Source organism: Pelophylax lessonae (genome assembly GCF_965119305.1).
Source record: "Pelophylax lessonae genome assembly, chromosome: 7".
Lineage (NCBI taxonomy): Eukaryota > Metazoa > Chordata > Amphibia > Anura > Ranidae > Pelophylax > Pelophylax lessonae.
Genome location: NC_138774.1, coordinates 90,770,973 through 90,790,640, shown reverse-complemented (window position 1 = coordinate 90,790,640; position 19,668 = coordinate 90,770,973).

The window sequence follows — 19,668 nt, the reverse complement described above, 5'->3', positions numbered from 1 at the left end:
CGCAGTCTTTCTTTTCTGATTTTTCTTGTACAAAAATCGTATAAAAACAGTACACATTAAACGTAAATTGTTAAATTTTTTTCCGTACAAGAAAAATTTTGGAGTTTGTCCCTTCGAGAATTTTCGTACGAAAATTCAGAATAGGCTTTGAAAGTTGTGTACACACTACATGAAAATCGTATGAAAATTCTTGGGACGAAAATGTTCGCCCGATTTTCTTATAGTGTGTACGAGTCTTTAGAGAGTAAATCTCCCTCATGTGTCGGACACAAGCAGCAAAAAAAACCCCGATATTGCTTCCAACCCGAATACCTAAATCTTAAAATGAAAACAATTTTTCTTTTAGCTACCAAGTAACACTGTAACTTTTCAAGTTTTCCAATTAAGGCCCACTGAAAAAAATATTTTTTCAACCGACCAAGAGGTAAAGGATACAAAAAATGTAATGAACTCCACAAAGACTTCATATAAACCAAGCATTTCAACACAATTCTTTACATGTTAATATATTTCTTACCTGCTAGAAAGAGAAGCATTGCCAGGAAAGTTACATTGCTGGTTCCAAAAATTTTCATACTTGCTAACGAAGTGTATAGGATATAGTCAAATCCAAAAGGAAGGATTTGGATGTTTTTCTCTCTTTATACATTTGGGCTGGGTGTGAAGATGTGTTATCAATGATCTCTTTAAATCATTGATAATATTTTAGTATTATAGTAAACATTCACCAGGCTCCTGATTCCAATCCAAGTGCTGGTGAATTTTAAATACAATAGGTGTGTGGTTGTGTTGGAGAAAGGTGTGTGTTACTTTTTATAGCAGATATTAAAAGTGATAAGTGATCATAAGTAATATAGGCAACACGAGTTAATGACCGGGGATGCCAGAAAGATCTGCAATGTTATCATGAGGTAGGAAGCTGGAATGCTTATAGAGGGGTGGCTGTGGATGCTTGGACTTTGTTAAAACATTTTATACAGAACTCACAGAACCTAATGTGGAAGTTAAGGCAAAAAAAAAAAGATCAAAATTAATAGCCAAGTATTTTTGCTGCCAGAGTGGTTCTTGCAATTTTTTTTTTTCATTTGCACACATGTTAAAATGTACATTTTAGGCCTCAAGATTAGTTAAAACCTCCAAAACATTATATATTTTCCAAAAACAGAGACCCTGGATCAAGGCCGGGAGAAGGGGTGGGCAGGAGGGACGGTTGCCCTGGGCGCAAGGATTTATTGCAGGGATGGAGGGGCGTCTTGACCCTAACCCTAAGAGAAGGAGGTGCGCAGTTCGGTACCCTTGCCCTGGGCGCTTAATGACCTTGTCTCTGCACTGCCCCGGAGATACTACCTGGAGAAACTACCTGGTGGTAGTTGGAATTGTTTATGCTGCATAATATTAGTGCAACTATTTACTGTATTAAACAAATATTTTTAGTAATACACTAGAATTTATTTTAGTGCACACAAACAGTATTTTACCCGATTTTTATTTTTGCAAAATATAAAACATGAGTTTGCATTGAGTAAACAGATACCAAACATTCAATTCTTAAAACCTCATGCACCCATGAAATGACAACCAACTTTGGTCACAATTTCAAAGTCTTTACAGGTCAACAATTTAGAGCAGGGGATCTCAAACTGGTGGCCTTCCGGTTGCTGCAGAACTACAATTCCCATGAGGCATTGCAAGGCTGACAGTTACAAGCATGAGGCAGAGTCATGATGGGACTTGTAGTTCCACAACAGCTGGGGGGCCGCCAGTTTGAGACCCCTGATTTAGAGTTACCCATGAATAATGGTCAAATAAGCTATTGGGAGGAAGGAATCCAATAGGAGACTTTTTCTATTTATTGGATATTTGGTGTCTTGCACCACATCCTTTGAAAATGTAAGCGTACATAAAAAAAACTAGCTATAGAAAAAGAGGACTTTAAAGGTACCACTTATTTGTATAAAAAGGTCAATATTTTATTCTACAAATTGTTAAAAAACACATATGACATGTTAAGAAGACAACAGTATTAAACATAAAAATTGCAAGTACATGGAAAGCTACTATGGAAGAGACTCAGCCTCCCTTCCACCACCACCTCCTCACTGGAATAAAGAGAGACTCCTAAAGTAACAGGATGGCACTTAAGTATCTTTACACATGAAACATTAAATCCCATTGAGGGTTTCCCTCTTATGTCTTTATGTGGACTCAAAGTGGATTAACCTTGGAGGAGCTGCCCTGTCTGTTCCAGAAACTTATAATTGGTGGTTGTGTGCATCACTTTGTGTGTGGTTGTTTTACATGCAAAATACTGAGCTTCACTGTTGTTATCTTCCTGATGAAGTGGGCATGGCATGGACCTGTGAAATGCGTTGAGGTCACAGCAAGCTTTTTATCATCCAAGCTTGATGGGGATTATGAGTGATAATATATATTAGCTTTCCATTTACTTTCAATGTTAATGTTTAATACTGTTGTCTTCCTAAAATGTCTTTTAACATTTTCTAGAATACATTTTTGACCTTTTTATACAAATATGTGATTCCTTTAACCACTTCAGCTACAGAAGGTTTTACCCCCTTTCTGATCAGGTAATTTTTTGTGATATGTCACTGTGTTGCTTTAATTTTTCTTTTTTTCCCACAAATAAAGCTTTCTTTTTGTAGAATTTGATCACCTCTGCGGTTTTTATTTTTTGCGCTATTGTGACGGTACTCACCGCCACTGGAAGTGGGATGTGTATTGTGTTAAGTCTGCCTGTCCATTGTTAAATGTTAATGACCTCACATTGTTCTGTCCAGGTGACTAGATAATTAGTTCAGGTTAATTCTGTTTCTGTATATAATGTCATCTGCATATGATAATGTAATCAGGCAGAGGGGAGGGATTCTTTACACTGTATGGGAGTGTAAAACTCTGCTTTTATTGGATTGTGAATTTCATGTCCTGTTCCCCATAAGGTCCACCTGGGCGGTAACCTTGTGGGGGAAAACTGTATAAAACAGCAGCTGTACCATTAAACCTTGAGTTCTACTTCACCCTCAATCTAGAGTCCTGTCTCTTATTGGGGGAATTTGCTACAAGGGATTGCTATGCTCTTCATACTCCCTTAAATAAATACTAAGCTCTTGTAAGAGCTTGTTCCGGTTTCTGCTTCACTCTCTGGGGAAAGAGAGGTTCACCCACTGGAACCTGGAGCCTTGTCGTAAGTCCAGGGTGGGTAGGAGACAGCAAAACCCCAACCAAGCTGCGGTGGTTCGTGGGGTCTGCGATGGTTATGTGTCAGGTGGAGTGCTTGGAGCCCTCGGGAAGCACTGGGAGCATCTGTCAACGGAGGTACCCAGTCGGGGTGAAAGTTGATCCGTTACATTGGTGGAAAGCGGTGGGATGGCATCCTAGTGCGAGGAGAAGCAGCTCTCGGAGACACCGGTAATGTTATGGAGTGAGCTAAAACCCGTGCAGCATCCCCATATGAGGAGGAGTTTCTCTGGAGGTTGCAGCAACACTTGACCCAACAGGATGGGCCTGTATCAGAGGAAGGCATACTGGACTAGAGAGATGCCACTCAAAAAGAACTGTGGTACGAGGCCTTAGAGGATGTGCAGCGGAGGCGGAGAGAGAGAAGAAGGTAGATGATCCCTCCACTCTACAGCAGACCCACAACCAGGTCCTGGGGATAGTATTCGCCGACCCCAACCCAGCAGAAGAGCTGGCAACAGAGAGTTCTACGAGAGAGGCAGAGGTTGGCTGGGTGAGCAACGCTGTTTTCCAGACAATTTGTTTGGGGTACTGGGTGGGTGCAGACATTGGGAGGGCCCGTGGAACACAACCTACCTTACAGAAGTTGGAAAATTTCTCTCTTAGCCCCCTGGGCCCCTCTTATGTCTAAGTCACCCTGTGTCTATTAGGGACACAGGGTGACCAAGTGTAACGCTCCTGCGTTTTTATATGGTGTGGATTTTCAGCTGCAGAAATAGTTCCACGTCAGTAGTCATGTAAGAGATATGCTGAGATACCATTCCCAACCTCAATGACTCATCATGTGTGGAAGGTCTTATTTCAGCCAGTAAATACACACAATTAGCAAGCTGGTTCTTAGAGTGACTTTATGCATGTGGTAACACAATGATGAAGGTTGAGGGATAGGTTGAGTGGAGGTGGTAGGTGATAGACACTTGAAGGTGAGACAGTAGCAGATGGATGCAGGAAGGTTTAGCAATGTTGTATGATAGCAGATGATAGAATAGCAGGTGGACATACAAAAGAGATCAACCCAGTGCAGAAAAGTAGCAGTAGTCTCAAGAGCTAGCAATCTAGTTTATGCAGATGTGATAAACAGTCTCTACTATGCAGAGCTAGATAGTGTAAGCTTAGTATAAGTTTATAGAGAATTCCCCTGCGGGGTACTTAGCACTATTAGCGATACAGCCGAAGGGTGGTTCAGGAGAGGCGGATGATCCAGTAGCGGGATACAGGGATCAGCGCAGCAAGGTTCCGTCAGCGAAGTAAGCTTGCAAGCATGGAAGCTTCAAGCAAGGTTAGCATCCAGATAAGGGTGTTTGAACGAACACATGTGAGTGAGAACCGACGCCTTAAATAGCCATCTAGTCCGGCGCTGAGTGATGACAGCTCCAGTCTTAAAGGTGTATGCGCACCTTTCCAAAAGTAAATGGTAGGGCGCATACACTTGTGGAAAGTGTAATTTAGGGTACCAAAGGTACCGGAACATTACAATACCCCCCCCTTAAGGCCTGCTCCTGAAGGCCTCTGGAGCTGGTTTGTCTGGGTATCTCGCATGAAAATTGCGGATTAATCTAGGGGCATGTATGTCAGAGGTGTTTAGCCAGGTGTCGTCTTGGGGCCCATAGTTCTTCCATCTAACCAAGTACTGAAGTCTTCTTCTGTAGATACGAGAATCCAGAATCTCTTTTATCTCGTATTCTTCTCCACCTTCAACTTGTACAGGAGGGGGAGGTGGAATATTAGGCCTTATTCCTTGGTCCGGAACATGGGGTTTTAGTAGCGACACATGGAAAATGGGATGGATTTTTAGGTCCATTGGCAATGTAAGCTGCACTGCAGCTTTTCCAATAAGTTTCTTGATTGGGAAAGGTCCCAAGAACAGAGGTCCAAGCTTTTTGCTAGGGATCTTCAGTCTCAAGTTTTTTGTTGAGAGCCAAACGAGGTCCCCGATAGTATACTGTGGAGAAGGTCTTCTACGAAGATCATAGTACTTCTTTTGTTGACTGTGAGCGTGTGCAATGGTAGTATTTAGTAAACCCAGAGAATCCTTTATTTGGGAAAGATAGTCTGAGGCTACTGGGTTATTTGAAGGAAGGATGCGTGGAGGGAGAATAGAGGGATGGAACCCATAGTTCAAGTAGAACGGACTCTGCTTGGTTGTACTGTGAGTTGCGTTGTTGTAGGCAAATTCTGCCAGGGGGAGAAGATCCAACCAATCATCCTGTTGGTAAGAAGTGTAACAACGTAAATACTGCTCGATGCATTGGTTGACTCTTTCAGTCTGTCCGTTGGTCTGCGGATGGTAAGGAGAAGTGAGCTTCCGCTCAATCCGTAGTATGTGACATAGTTCTTGCCAGAATTTAGAAATAAATTGGGATCCACGGTCAGACAAAAGAGTTTTTGGGATACCATGTAATCTGAAGACATGTTTCATCAGGAGTTCTGCCGTTTGTTTGGATGAAGGTAGTCTGCGAATAGCAATGAAATGTGCCATCTTTGTCAGATGGTCCACTGACACCAAGATGGTATTAAATCCTTTGGAAGGAGGCAATTCTACGATGAAGTCCAATGACAGAACCTGCCATGGAGTTTGGGGTATTGGTAGACTGCATAGTAGACCGGATGGTCTCGTCGTGTCAATTTTGGACCTGGCACAGACATTGCATGAAGAGACGAATTTTTGTATAGATGTTTTCATGTCAGGCCACCAGAATTGCCGAGAAATCAAATTGAAAGTCTTTGTCATACCCATATGTCCTGCCATAGGCACATCATGCGATAATTCCAAGATCTTGGTGCGTAGGGTAGGTGGTATGTAAAGTTTGTCGTTGTAGTAGAGGAAGCCTTCTGCATCGGTAGTTAGTTGTGGTGGGGGTGAATCCAACCTTATACCATGCAGAACCTCTTCCTTCAAGGAACGGACAACTCCAATAATGCGTTTGTGAGGTATTATAGGAACGGAAGGAATTTCAAAGTAGTTTTCTTCAGTTAGTCGTGATAGTGCATCCGCCTTTTTGTTCTTATCTGCAGGTGTGTAGGTCACTAGGAAGTTAAACCTTAGAAAGAATAGTGACCATCGTACCTGTCGATGCGAGAGAGTTTTGCTAGTCTGAAGATATTGGAGGTTTTTATGGTCCGTGTATATAATTATTGGTAATTGGGTGCCTTCGAGTAAATGTCGCCAATTCTCCAGAGCCAATTTTATAGCAAGCAGTTCCTTCTCACCCACGGGGTAATTTATCTCGGGACTGCTCAGGGATTTAAAAAAAAAGGCGACTGGATGAAGTGGTGAAGTGGGGGTAGGTCGTTGGGAGAGTATTGCTCCTACTGCCAGGTTTGACGCATCTACCTCCAGAATGTATTGGAGGGATGGGTCTGGATGGCGTAATATGGGAGCGGAAGTAAACCTTGTCTTTAACAAGTGGAAAGCCTTATTTGCTTCTTCTGACCATTTAAATTGTATTTTTATGCTAGTGAGCTGTGTGAGGGGTCTCACAATAGCAGAAAAGTTTTTTATGAACTTCCTGTAGAAATTTGAAAATCCCAGGAATCGCTGTAGCGCCTTGCGTGTAGTTGGTGTAGGCCAATCCTGAATGCAGGATATTTTACTCATGTCCATCTCGATTCCTGTTTTGGATATGATGTAGCCTAGAAAGAGTACCTCATCTTTATGGAACAAGCATTTCTTCAGCTTCACATAAAGATTATGTGCAAGCAATCTCGATAATACAAGTCTTACATGTCTTATGTGTTCAGACAGGGTCCGTGAATATATAAGTATATCGTCCAGATATACCACAACACAGACATCTAGTAAGTCTTTAAAAATATCGTTTATAAATCGTTGGAAAACTGCAGGGGCATTGCATAGGCCGAATGGCATCACAAGATATTCGAACAATCCGTATCTAGTTCTGAACGCAGTCTTCCACTCGTGTCCATCACGGATTCGAATGAGATTGTATGCTCCTTTCAGGTCTAATTTTGAAAAATAGGTAGCTCCACGCACCTGCTCAATGATCTCAGGGATAAGCGGTAGAGGATAGCGATCTTTTATTGTGATAGCATTCAATTTCCTGTAGTCGATGATAGGTCTGAGACTTGAATCTTTATTGCGAACAAAAAAGAGTCCTGCTGCTGTGGAAGAAGTGGAAGGTCTAATAAAACCTTTTTCCAAGTTCTCATCCAAATAGGTTTTGAGATGGGCAAGTTCATCCTGTGAAAGAGGATAAACATGACCGAACGGCAATTTGCTATTTGGGAGTAGATCAATGCTACAATCATAGTCTCGATGAGGAGGTAATGCTTGAGCATTTTTCTCAAGAAAAACCTCAGAAAGATCCTGATAACATAGTGGTGCAATCTCATCTGTCACCACAGACAGAATCTTCCCGGAAAACGGGAGGTTACACGTTTCCTCGCAATAACAAGAAGGGAAGGTCAAGGACCGTTTCTTCCAATCTATGGTTGGTTGGTGTATGTGCAACCAGGGAAGTCCCAACACAATGGGAAAGTGGGGTGATGGTATTAAATCGAAGGTAGAAGTCTCCCTATGAGACTCGTTAATAGTGACTAGAAGTGCTTGTGTCTGATCGGTGATCGGACCAGAGGATAATGGAACACCGGTAATAAGACTTACTGAGACAGGTTTGAGTTTAGAAATAATAGGAATTTTATTTAAAGCAGCAAAACATATATCCATATAATTTCCACAAGATCCTGTGTCAATCATGGCCTTAGTAGTAATCCTGTTCTGGTCCCACTGTAATGTCAAAAAAACAGAAATGTAGGGGTTAGTGAATGAAGTTGTCAATCCTCCTAGAGAGACATGTGAACACCCTTCTTTTTGTTGACTAGGGGACAGACGTTTATCTTGTGATCCGAGGATGCACAGTACAAGCAGAGATTTTCATTTCGTCTTTTGGCTTTTTCCATAGTTGATAGCGGTGGGCGTATGGTTCCTACCTCCATAGGAACGGCCAGACTCCGAGAGGAAACGGATAATGGCATTCCCATCTTTTCAGCCTTTCTTTCTCGTAGTCTTCTATCTATGGTAATACTGAGTTGTATTAATGCATCCAGGGTTTTTGGCAGATCCGCTCGGGCGAGCTCGTCCTTAACGGCTTCTGATAGGCCAAGCCTAAATTGGGTTTTCAGAGATGCATCATTCCATTCTGAATCAAGGGTCCATCTCTTGAACTCTGCGACAAAGTCTTCCACAGGCCTCCTTCCTTGTTTCAAGGATCTTAACTGAAGATCAGCAGTACTCTGCCTATTGGGGTCATCATATAGGCTAGTGAGCTCTGCCAGGAACAAGGCATAGGAGTTGAGAAGCTGGTCGTTTTTCTCAAAAAGAGAATCTGCCCAGGCTCGAGGATCGCTTGATAGGTAAGAAATAATAGTACAAACCTTAATGTGATCAGTAAGGTAGGTACGAGGTTTTAGCAAAAAAAGTAACTCACATGCGTTTTTAAATTCGCGAAATTTTTTGCTATCGCCTGTAAATACCAAAGGGGGATTTATCTTGGGTTCAGGGGACTGAGCAGAGGTAAGTTGTGTCAGTCTAATTACCTGCTGCGACAGAGCCTGATTGTCTTCTTTTAATTCAGCAAGTGCGTGTATTAACGCAGATACTTGCTGTTTTAATTGTGTCACCTGAGTGGTTATTTCTGGAACTATTTCTGCTGAATCCATTTTTAGGTTCGTTCAATCTGTAACGCTCCTGCGTTTTTATATGGTGTGGATTTTCAGCTGCAGAAATAGTTCCACGTCAGTAGTCATGTAAGAGATATGCTGAGATACCATTCCCAACCTCAATGACTCATCATGTGTGGAAGGTCTTATTTCAGCCAGTAAATACACACAATTAGCAAGCTGGTTCTTAGAGTGACTTTATGCATGTGGTAACACAATGATGAAGGTTGAGGGATAGGTTGAGTGGAGGTGGTAGGTGATAGACACTTGAAGGTGAGACAGTAGCAGATGGATGCAGTAAGGTTTAGCAATGTTGTATGATAGCAGATGATAGAATAGCAGGTGGACATACAAAAGAGATCAACCCAGTGCAGAAAAGTAGCAGTAGTCTCAAGAGCTAGCAATCTAGTTTATGCAGATGTGATAAACAGTCTCTACTATGCAGAGCTAGATAGTGTAAGCTTAGTATAAGTTTATAGAGAATTCCCCTGCGGGGTACTTAGCACTATTAGCGATACAGCCGAAGGGTGGTTCAGGAGAGGCGGATGATCCAGTAGCGGGATACAGGGATCAGCGCAGCGAGGTTCCGTCAGCGAAGTAAGCTTGCAAGCATGGAAGCTTCAAGCAAGGTTAGCATCCAGATAAGGGTGTTTGAACGAACACATGTGAGTGAGAACCGACGCCTTAAATAGCCATCTAGTCCGGCGCTGAGTGATGACAGCTCCAGTCTTAAAGGTGTATGTGCACCTTTCCAAAAGTAAATGGTAGGGCGCATACACTTGTGGAAAGTGTAATTTAGGGTACCAAAGGTACCGGAACATTACACCAAGAAGCCCAGTCTGGCCTGCCCAAAGCAGACTTCCACAGACTGATCAGCTATGAGAGCTCCATGCGCCTTGAAAGGACAAACTTACAAACTATGTGGAACTTTGTCATGGAAGCTGCCATGATGGATTGACTCACTGGGACTTGTTACCCGACTAACTCAGGCACAGACTGATTGGAGGTCTGGTACCTGGTTAGTCTAACTTTGGGGGGAAGATATGTGTCGGGTGCCAGTTGATCTGTTACAGCTATAAAAAAAAAAAGAACCACGATTTTGAAAAAAAAAAAAAACAATATTTTTTACTTTCTGCTATAAAACATACCCAATAAAAGAATTTAACAAATCTAATTTTTCATCAATTTTGGACAATATGTATTCTGCTACATATTTTTGGTAAAAAAAAGTGTATATTGATGTGTTTGCGCAAAGGTTATTATCTACAAACTATAGGATACATTTATGGACTTTTTATTTTTTTATTGTTTTTACTAGTATTGGCGGCGATCAGCTTTTGGGGACCAGTGACACCAATACTGTGATCAGTGCTAAACAATTTGCACTGTTACTGTATAAATGACACTAGCAGGGAAGGGGTTAACACCAGGGGCGATCAAGGGTTAAGTGTGCTCCTAGGGAGTGCTTTCTAACTGTGGGGGAGCAGATGCACTAGAGGAAAAGAGAGATCTGTGTTTTAGCTCAGCTGAAACACAAGATCTCTCTTTTACTCCCTGACAGAACAGCTGTCTGCCTTGTCTATATAGGCAAACCCCCGTTCTGTCATTCCACCGAATGTTCAGCGGATCCCGGTGGCCATCGCAGCCGCTGGACCCGCTGATTGTCTCCCGCTGTGTCCAATCACAGCAGATAACTTCCTTTGCTACCTGCCTGTAAAGGTTGGTATGAGTTAGCATTGTGCTTAGCTGTTTTTGTTATGGGGAAGGTGAGAGGGGGAGGGATTCTGTAGTCCCAACATACTTCTTATCGTGCTATATATATATATATATATATATATATATATACTGTATATACACACTTTACACATATAACTGTACTGCTAATCTGGCATCACTTTCTAATAAACTGAAACCCAGAGAAGTTTTAAACTTATGATTACATTACATATCTATCGGTTTCTGTTTGTTTTTCTTTTTGGAAGTCACCTAGTAGATACAGATTTCACCTGAAATACATCAACATACCATATCTCTTACTTTTTTATCTTATCTTAATGCAATAAAAATTGAAAGCTATTACTGCATTACACCCAGTAAAAAAACATTGAAGTTTGTGGACGGAACTGCTGCCCAAAAGTGGAATTCCAAAAAAAGTTTGCATATTCTTTGTCCACCAACAGGATTCTCTCCCTTATAGTCCAGTATTGCTCTTGGAGAAGGAGAGTTTGATGCAGCAATTCTTATGTAACGCTACTTACGAAGGAGCCTTTGGATTTGTTGGGTTCCTCTGCCTTCCACACCTGTACCTGGACCTTAGAACACAGTTTAATAGTTTTAAATTGACTTTATTAAGGAAGGAAAAGCTCTGTAAAGAAAAGAATGCATTAGACAAATGTGATGCAACAGTTTCCAAATAAACAACCAATAAAGTAATAATAGCTGTAGACTTGTGCTCTTGAAACAATCTGGAACACCTCTATCCTATGCTAGGAGTTCGTAGGTGTAAGAGATGTATGTTCACATGTCTAAAGCTGCTCACTATATGGATCATAATTCAACTGTTTCAAAAGGGACTGGCTGAATTTCCATTAATCTATGGCCATTCGCTTTTGTGAGAAGTCAATCTAGTGATCAACTTCTCACCAATGGGCTTGTTGGAAAATATTTGGTCGAATTCCCCACTGTCAGAATACAATAATGCAATGGATGTCAGGATTCGGATCTGAACCTGGAACCTCTGCGGTGTCCTGATGTGTTTCTTCTTGCTGTGCCTGAGATGCTGTATAGCTCCCTGCTTGAATCCTTGGACAACCTTGATTTGTGTCTTGTTTCTGGTGAACCTTGAACCCTTTGTTCCTCCCGTGAACTTCCTGATTTAAGCCTAAATATTGCGCTTCAGTCCAGCCAATATCTTGCTGCTTTTTCTCCTGCTGCCATCTGCATCATCTCTACGGATGCATTATCTCATTACGGACCTATGGCTTGTTCCACTACTACACTTTCACTTGATCCCAACCTGCAACCATTGACTTGTTTACTGACTAAGCGTCTGCCTAGATACCTACCTGCTACAGCTACTGGACCCCAGATTACTCTCCTCCTGGTGGGGCGATCCTAGTGACTGCGACAGTGGCGGCCGGTGTGTTGGGGTGCAGGGGCACCGCCCCCCTATCCATGCACCCAGCCCCCTAATCTACATGCGGGGCGCTGGACGCATGGAGTTCAATGGGCTTTTTTTGCCAGCATGCCCCCTTTCAATGCAGCGTCGGACCCCCCCGGTTCCCAGACACACTGCGGGCACTCACCGCTCCATTGGCGGGTTGGTGTCATCATGCTCAGACAGGGCAGGTGACGGTCCATTGACGGAGCTCCGTCTCCTCAGGCTCAGGCCGCTCCTCAGCAGGGCCGGTAGTTCCCTCAGCTTGTGCTTCAGCTGCGCTTGTTGTTCGCGAACACTGCGGCTCTGGCATAGGGCAGGGACGGCGGCTCTGGCGGGGGGGACACTGACTCCGGCTCTCCCGCCTCCTCCCCAGCCAATGGCATGGGGTTTGCCTTACGGCCAATCAGGAAGCACGTATCGGACCCGCTTCCTGATTGGCCAGGAGGAGGATCCGTGTGACAATAGCAAATTTTCATTCGCTATTGTCATACAATGGGTGGGCTCGGGGCGCACTGCTCTGCGCCCCGGGTCCACCCATTGCTGAAGCCTATTAGAGCCACTTCCCATTACCATGGCATCCCAGTCTTAGTCCATAGGGTTCAATATTGAAGCTATAACAGCTTCAACTCTTCTGGGAAGGCTTTTCACAAGGTTTGGGAGTGTCAATAGGAATTTTGACCATTCTTCAAGAAGCGTATTTTTGAGGTCAGGCACCGATGTGGATGAGAAGGCCTGGCTCACAGTTTCCACTCAAATTCATCCCAAAGGTGTTCTATTGGGTTGAGGCCAGTCAAGTTCCTCCACCCCAAACTCGCTCATATATGTCTTTATGGACCATGCTATGTACACTGGTCCAAATCATTTGGTGGAGGGGGAATTATGGTGTAGGGTTGTTTTTCAGGGGTTGGGCTTGGCCCCTTAGTTCCAGTGAAGGGAACTCTTAAGGCATCAGCATACCAAGACATTTTGGACAATTTCATGCTCCCAACTGTCTGTGAACAGTTTGGGGACAGCCCCTTCCTGTTCCAACATGACTACGCACCAGTGCACAGACAAGATCCATAAAGACATGAATGAGCAAGTATGGGGTGGAGGAAGTTGACTGGCCTGCACAGATTCCTGACCTCAACCCAATAGGATACCTTTGGGATGAATTAGAACAGAGAGTGTGAGCCAGGCCTTCACATCCAACATCAGTGCATGAGCTCACAAATGCGCTTCTGGAAGAAAGGTCAGACATTCCCATAGACACACTCTTAAACCTAGTGGACAACCTTCCCAGAAGCTGTTATAGCTGCAAAGGGTGGGCTAACTCAATATTGAACCCTACGGACTAAGACTGGGATGCCATTAAAGTTCATATAGGTGTAAAGGCAGGTATCCCAATACTTTTGGTAATAGAGTGCATCATGAGCAGTAGATAAACCAATTTTTAGCAGGGGTTCCCTGAGACTGAAAAGTCGTTTTAAGGGTTTCTCTTGGACCCTGGGCAAACATTTTCTGTTTACTGCAGCAGATCAGGCAGAGATTGCAATTGGCAAAAATGGGGTACCCCTTGTGGGACTTTGTAGGCACATAAAATATAATGTATATGAAATTATATGAAAAAGGTATTTGAAAAAATATAAATTTTATTATAAACACAAATATGTATTAATAATTAAAAACAGTACAGGCAAAGAAAAGAAACAGATAAATCAACCGTAGTAGTCTGAACTGAAACCCAACATGTTTCGAAGCCAAAGAGAAAATTTGCTTCTTCTTCAGGGGAGGGGTTCAAACGGTACTCTAGTAAATAAGAGAATATAAACAATACAAAAACCATGAATTTTTGAAGGTTTTTTGAGGAAGAAAATATTCCAACATGACTCTTTAGAGTTTTACATAGTGGTTATGATGGCAATGACGAGTACTTACAGGGTTGAAAAATAACTGTACTTAGGTAGCCTGCACGGTTAAAAGCATCTGGTGGGTACAAGTGTCCTTGCGATCAAAGTGCAATAAGTAAGATGGTAGGTGGGTATACTGGTCAGTAAACCAACAGCTGTTGACATCAGGTGTGTAGCCCCCAATCAATGGACGTCTGAAGTCCTTAATTAGGAGAAGCCAGGAGCAGCCTTTGAGCATAGGTGAATGGCAAGGATGTAGGTAGCGCCGGTCTGAAAGGTGAACAGATCAGGGCTAAGTACATTGATATGTATAATGAAATGAGCAAAAAGGAAAATACATACACTAATAAATGTCGGCATGTAAAGTAGCCACATATCTATAAATGATATAGTAGATATATAGGAAGCATTATAGCAAAATGTATGCCAGAAAGTAGCCCAACATAAAGCGGGCAATAAGGCCGCAATAGGGTATGACTAGAAATGCAAAGCCGATCAGAAAGAAAGGGGGTTTTTTTTTTTTTTTTTTTTTTTTTTTTTTTGGGAAGGACTAGGTAAAAAATATATAGAGTCAATACCTGAATGTAAATGATGGTGAAGCAACCAGCGTCCTCTCAGCACCACAGCCAGCAAACAAATGCGCTGGCTGTGTATTGTGAGAGGTGCACTATAAGAGTGCTAATTGATTAATGCAAGACGTAAAACAGCTGGCTTCAGAGGAAGGGCTTCCCGGAACGCCGGTGCCGAGCCCGCCCTCAAACAGCGTGCGTCACACATGACGCAACGTGGGCGGGATCGGCATCTGCGCTCCACCGACACGGGGGTCAGAGCCGGAAGTGCAGATGCACTAAGGCTGCCGATTGGTCCGGGCTGAACCGCAAAGGGCACAGAGGATGGAAAATGGGACCAAGCTACCGCCATGACGCGGTATATGTCTCCCCGTGTCGGGACGCACACTGGAGGAGGGGCAACACCCGGAGTCAACATGGATTGCTGAAAGAATTTACAAAAACCAAATTAATTGAAAAAAATGCAAAAAGGATACAAAAAAGAGTATATCATAATTGTATCGATTAAACATGATTAGAAATTATGGCTTTATGTGTAAATGTCAGCAAGGACACGACCCACAGATGTAAACGAGTTGCAGACACTGGAATACAAAATGACAAGGTCAACATACAGGGAAGAGGAACATACATGCAATTTATGTTAATAACAATAAGCAAACATTAAAGCATGTACATATAGTTATGCATAACAATATCAAAAGAAAATAATTTTATTATATAATTTTTTTTGTAATAAAGAAGATTTGCATATTAACACAATATAGTACAATACAAAACATACTTGAGACCAGGACAGTAGAGCATGTAGATATGTGGATACTGGGACTAGTGTGATGTTATAAAGAAGCCCTGAAGTGTGATTAGGGGTGGATGGCCATCTGGTTAGGGCAGAGGGAATTAAATCTATATTCCTCCAGAGTTAAAACCCTCAAGAAAGGGCTTGAATGATAAAGATCCATTAAGTCCTGGGGGCTCAGTGGCCCTGAGCCAATATATCCATTTTAGTTCAAGTTGGAGGAGGGACTTGTTCCAGTCCCCTCCTCTAGGGGCGGGATGAACTCGGTCAAGGATCAAAAACTTAACCTTAGGCATTTTGCCGGCATGTACAGTAGCCACGTGTCTACCCAAAGGTAGCTCAGGGTCTGCTTTCCTCATGCTTAAAAGATGGCGGTATGCGCGTTGCCAAAACTCCTGCTTGGTCTTACCAATGTAAAAACATTGGCAAGAACAAAGCAGGAGATAAACAACGCCTATCGTGCGGCAATTGGCAAAATGCTTAGGTCGATGAACATCTCCATTCGGCAATATGGGGGATTTTTGTGTAAACATGTAGCCACAGTATTTGCAACTGCCGCACATGTATGTCCCTCTATATTTGCAACAAGTGGACGTGACAGTGTCGCGGAACTCGCTGCGGACTATTCTGTCTCTTAATGCTGGGGCCCTTTTGTAGGTAAAGTTAGGTGTATCTGACACATATTGGCCCAGTATAGGATCCGAGGCCAGTAGGTGCCAGTGTTTAGAGACAATACGTCTAATTTTTTGATGTTGTTGATTATAAGGTGTTATAATCCTTATAATGTCTTCCTTATTAGAACCCACTGATGTTTTTGGGGCTAATAGTGTATCTCTGTCACTTTTAAGGGCACGTTGGTAAGCTTGTTTAAGCGATTTCTTAGAATAACCCCTACGTAATAGACGTTTTTGGAGGGCGTCAGCAGCCGCTTGGAATAGTTTGAGGTCTGAACAATTTCGTCTTAGCCTCAAGTACTGACTAGTGAGAATTGATCTGAGTAGAGGGGTAGGATAGAAGCTTGATCCGTGCAATATTGTGTTTCCCGCGGTGGGTTTGAGGTAGAGGTTACTCTGTAGGGTTTCATTTTCACTACGCATAATCTCGACATCGAGGAAGGTAATCCGATCGGGGTCCATGTTCATTGTAAATGAAAGGTTAAAGTCATTCTTGTTCAAATGAACTAAGAAGGCTTGGAGGGATTCCGTGGGACCGTCCCAGATGAGGAACACGTCGTCGATGTACCTGGTCCAGAAAAAGATGTGACCAGTGTACATCGACAACGCGTCACCATCCAAGAGAAAATGTTCCCACTCCCCCAGGTACAGGTTGGCATACGATGGAGCACAACAAGTGCCCATCGCTACCCCCTGCACCTGGAGGTAGTGGGAACCATTAAAAGTAAACACATTATGCGTAAGGATATACAACAATAGATCTAGCATAAACTCGCCATAGGCGTCCACTGTGTCCTGACCGGATATAATATGCTTTACAGCTGCAATACCCCTAGAGTGGGGGATTGAGCTGTAAAGAGCCTCCACATCGATGGTGACTAAACTCGCGGTAGGGGGTATCCAGAGGTCTTTAATTTTGTTGATAAAATGAATAGTGTCCTTAGTAAAAGAAGGTAACTTATGGACAAGGGGTTGGAGATATGCATCAACTAACTTACTTGCGTTGTCTGTAATAGATCCGCATCCCGAGATAATCGGTCTGCCGGGAGGGTCTGTGGTACTTTTGTGTACCTTTGGGAGGCCGTAAAATGTGGGGGTGACAGGGAATTTAGTGCGGACAAAATTCCAGGTATCTTTAGAAACAACATTATTGAGGTAGGCCGTGTCTACCAACTGATAAAATTCCAAGTTAACTATATCTGGTGTGATACGCCTGTACCAGTTGGTGTTATTTAAAATGTTGGTGCACATTTTGATGTATTGGGAATTGTCCATTATCACAATGTTCCCTCCTTTATCAGCCTGCTTGATGGTAATGGATTTATTAGTTGCCAAATTGTTAATTGCCTCTCTTTGGGCTTGAGAGATGTTAGGTTGGGATAGCGGACGTGTATTGAGTTTTTCAACTTCCTTTGACACTATTTTTAAGAAGGCGTTGATATTCGCATTCTGGATGGGAGGGTAGGCATCAGATTTTTTACGAAAATCAGTGCCTACTGTCTTTTGTTCTCTGGATTCAGGCGAAATACCAGCGAGTAAAGAGGGGAGGTCCACACGATCTATAAGGTCCTCGTTTTCTTCGAGGAGAGTAATTAGCGTGTCTAAAATTAGGTCCTGTTCATGTGGTTTTTGTTTGCCTTTGTGATAAATGCATTTGAAATTTAATTTACGGGCAAATAAATGGAGATCCTTGACAAAATCAAATTTGTTGATGTTATTCGTGGGGCAAAAATTAAGGCCTTTTTGTAATATAGATAATTCAGATTCGGATAACTTGTAGCTGGATAAATTAATAATAGAGAAGTCCACATTATCTTGTGCCAAATTAGTGGGAGAAAGGGGGGTGGCAGTAGGGGAGGTTAAGTGAGGGGGAGAGGTGATGGGAGTGCAAGTGTAAGTTGTGAAGCTCGTTGGTGAACCACATCTAAAAAAGTTTGGTCATCTAAATGAGTGATAGAAGAGTGATGTGTAGGTAGGTTAGATAAATTGGTAGGGAGTGGTGTTTGTTGTGAGGGAGGGATATTGGACAGTGAAGGTATTGATGATGTAGGAAAAAGGGATAAACCCTCCTTGTGTTGGGGTTGAGTGTTGGACTTTTTAGATACTGGGTCTGGGCCAAAGGCATGGGGACGTTTGGTGCGTTCCATTGGTGTCTTGTGGTTCTTCACAAGGGGTGGTAACTTAGTAGTTTGTTTGGGTGCTGGGGCATTGGAGTCCCTATTAAGTGGTCGAATATAGTGTTGGTTATTTGTCCAATGAAAAGCCTTCCCTTGTATATAGGTGTTTTTATCTTTGTTAAGAATTTTTTGTTTCTTCACAAGGGTATTTTTATTGAAGGTGTCTAGTTGTTGTTTTAATTTGGCTTCCCGATGGGAAAAAGTAATGTGACTTTTATATCTTTTTAGTTTTTCACATGTAGAAGCTATATGTTTATCCAGCTCTGTGGTTCTTAAAGAGTATTCCTCAATGAGCAGGTTCATAAGAGCCACAGAGCATTGTTGTAGGGCTTGTTCCCATTTGATTTTAAAACCAGGAGTTGGATTCTCCAGTATCGGAAAAACTTGGGCTCTTAGGCCAAACGGCTGACATTTTCTTTTATGTGTTCCTGGAAGGATCTTATGTTCCAAAAGAACATCGATTTTTTCTCTAACATTTTGGACAACTGAAAAAACATAGATGACAATTCTGTCTCTATAAATTCGTTGTCCTCAAAATCTTGTTGATATTGTTGCATGAGGTTATTCCAACTATCCCCAATGAGACCTGACAACATGGATTGCAATTGGTTACCAGAAGTTACAGGATATCATTACCACTCACTGACTGGATGCTAGATGTTACAGCACACATTAGGGCTCACTGATTAGTTGCTAGAGGTAACAGCACATAATTTCTGCTTGCTGATTGGTTGATAGAGGTTACCGAACATCATTACCACTCGCTGATTGGTTGCTAGAGGTTACTGCTTATCATTACTGCTCACTGATTGGTTGCTAGACGTTACTGCTTATCATTACTGCTCACTGATTGCTTGCTAGAGGTTACTGCACTTAATTACTGCTCACTGAGCAGTAGAGCAATCCTAGATAATTGAGCAAGTAAAGCGGCACATTAATCAAACAATTCGTCCACATGTATTGCTTTTTTTACGCAGAAAGCAGGCAAGTAAAGGAGGAGCAGATAGAGCTCAACAAAAATGCAGTGATTACTCCAGAATAAATAAAAATGCTGCTCTTGTTGTGTATAAGTCTACTCACCATCTCCAAGTAATGGGACCCCACGTACAAAGCACACAGCTCTTCACTACAGGGAGCACCAGTCTTGATGAAACTCATAAATCGAGTTGTCTGGTCTTAATGCCCACTGAGCGCTCCATGATTCCTCCAGGTGCCTGCTAGCATACCACTGCACACCGCTGCTGTCACTGGATAACAGGGTTGCTAACCTTTCACAACTTTTTTTACTGACATAACCTGGGAAATTTTGGCCCCTTTCACACTTATGCGACCCAATTTTACCACATTTTTTTTGCCACAATGTTACGATGTCACGATGTTACCATGATTTTGACGTGGGTTTTGACTGGACTTGAACCAATGCCTATGTCTATGGACCTCAAAACGCATTAAAATCGTCCCAAAGT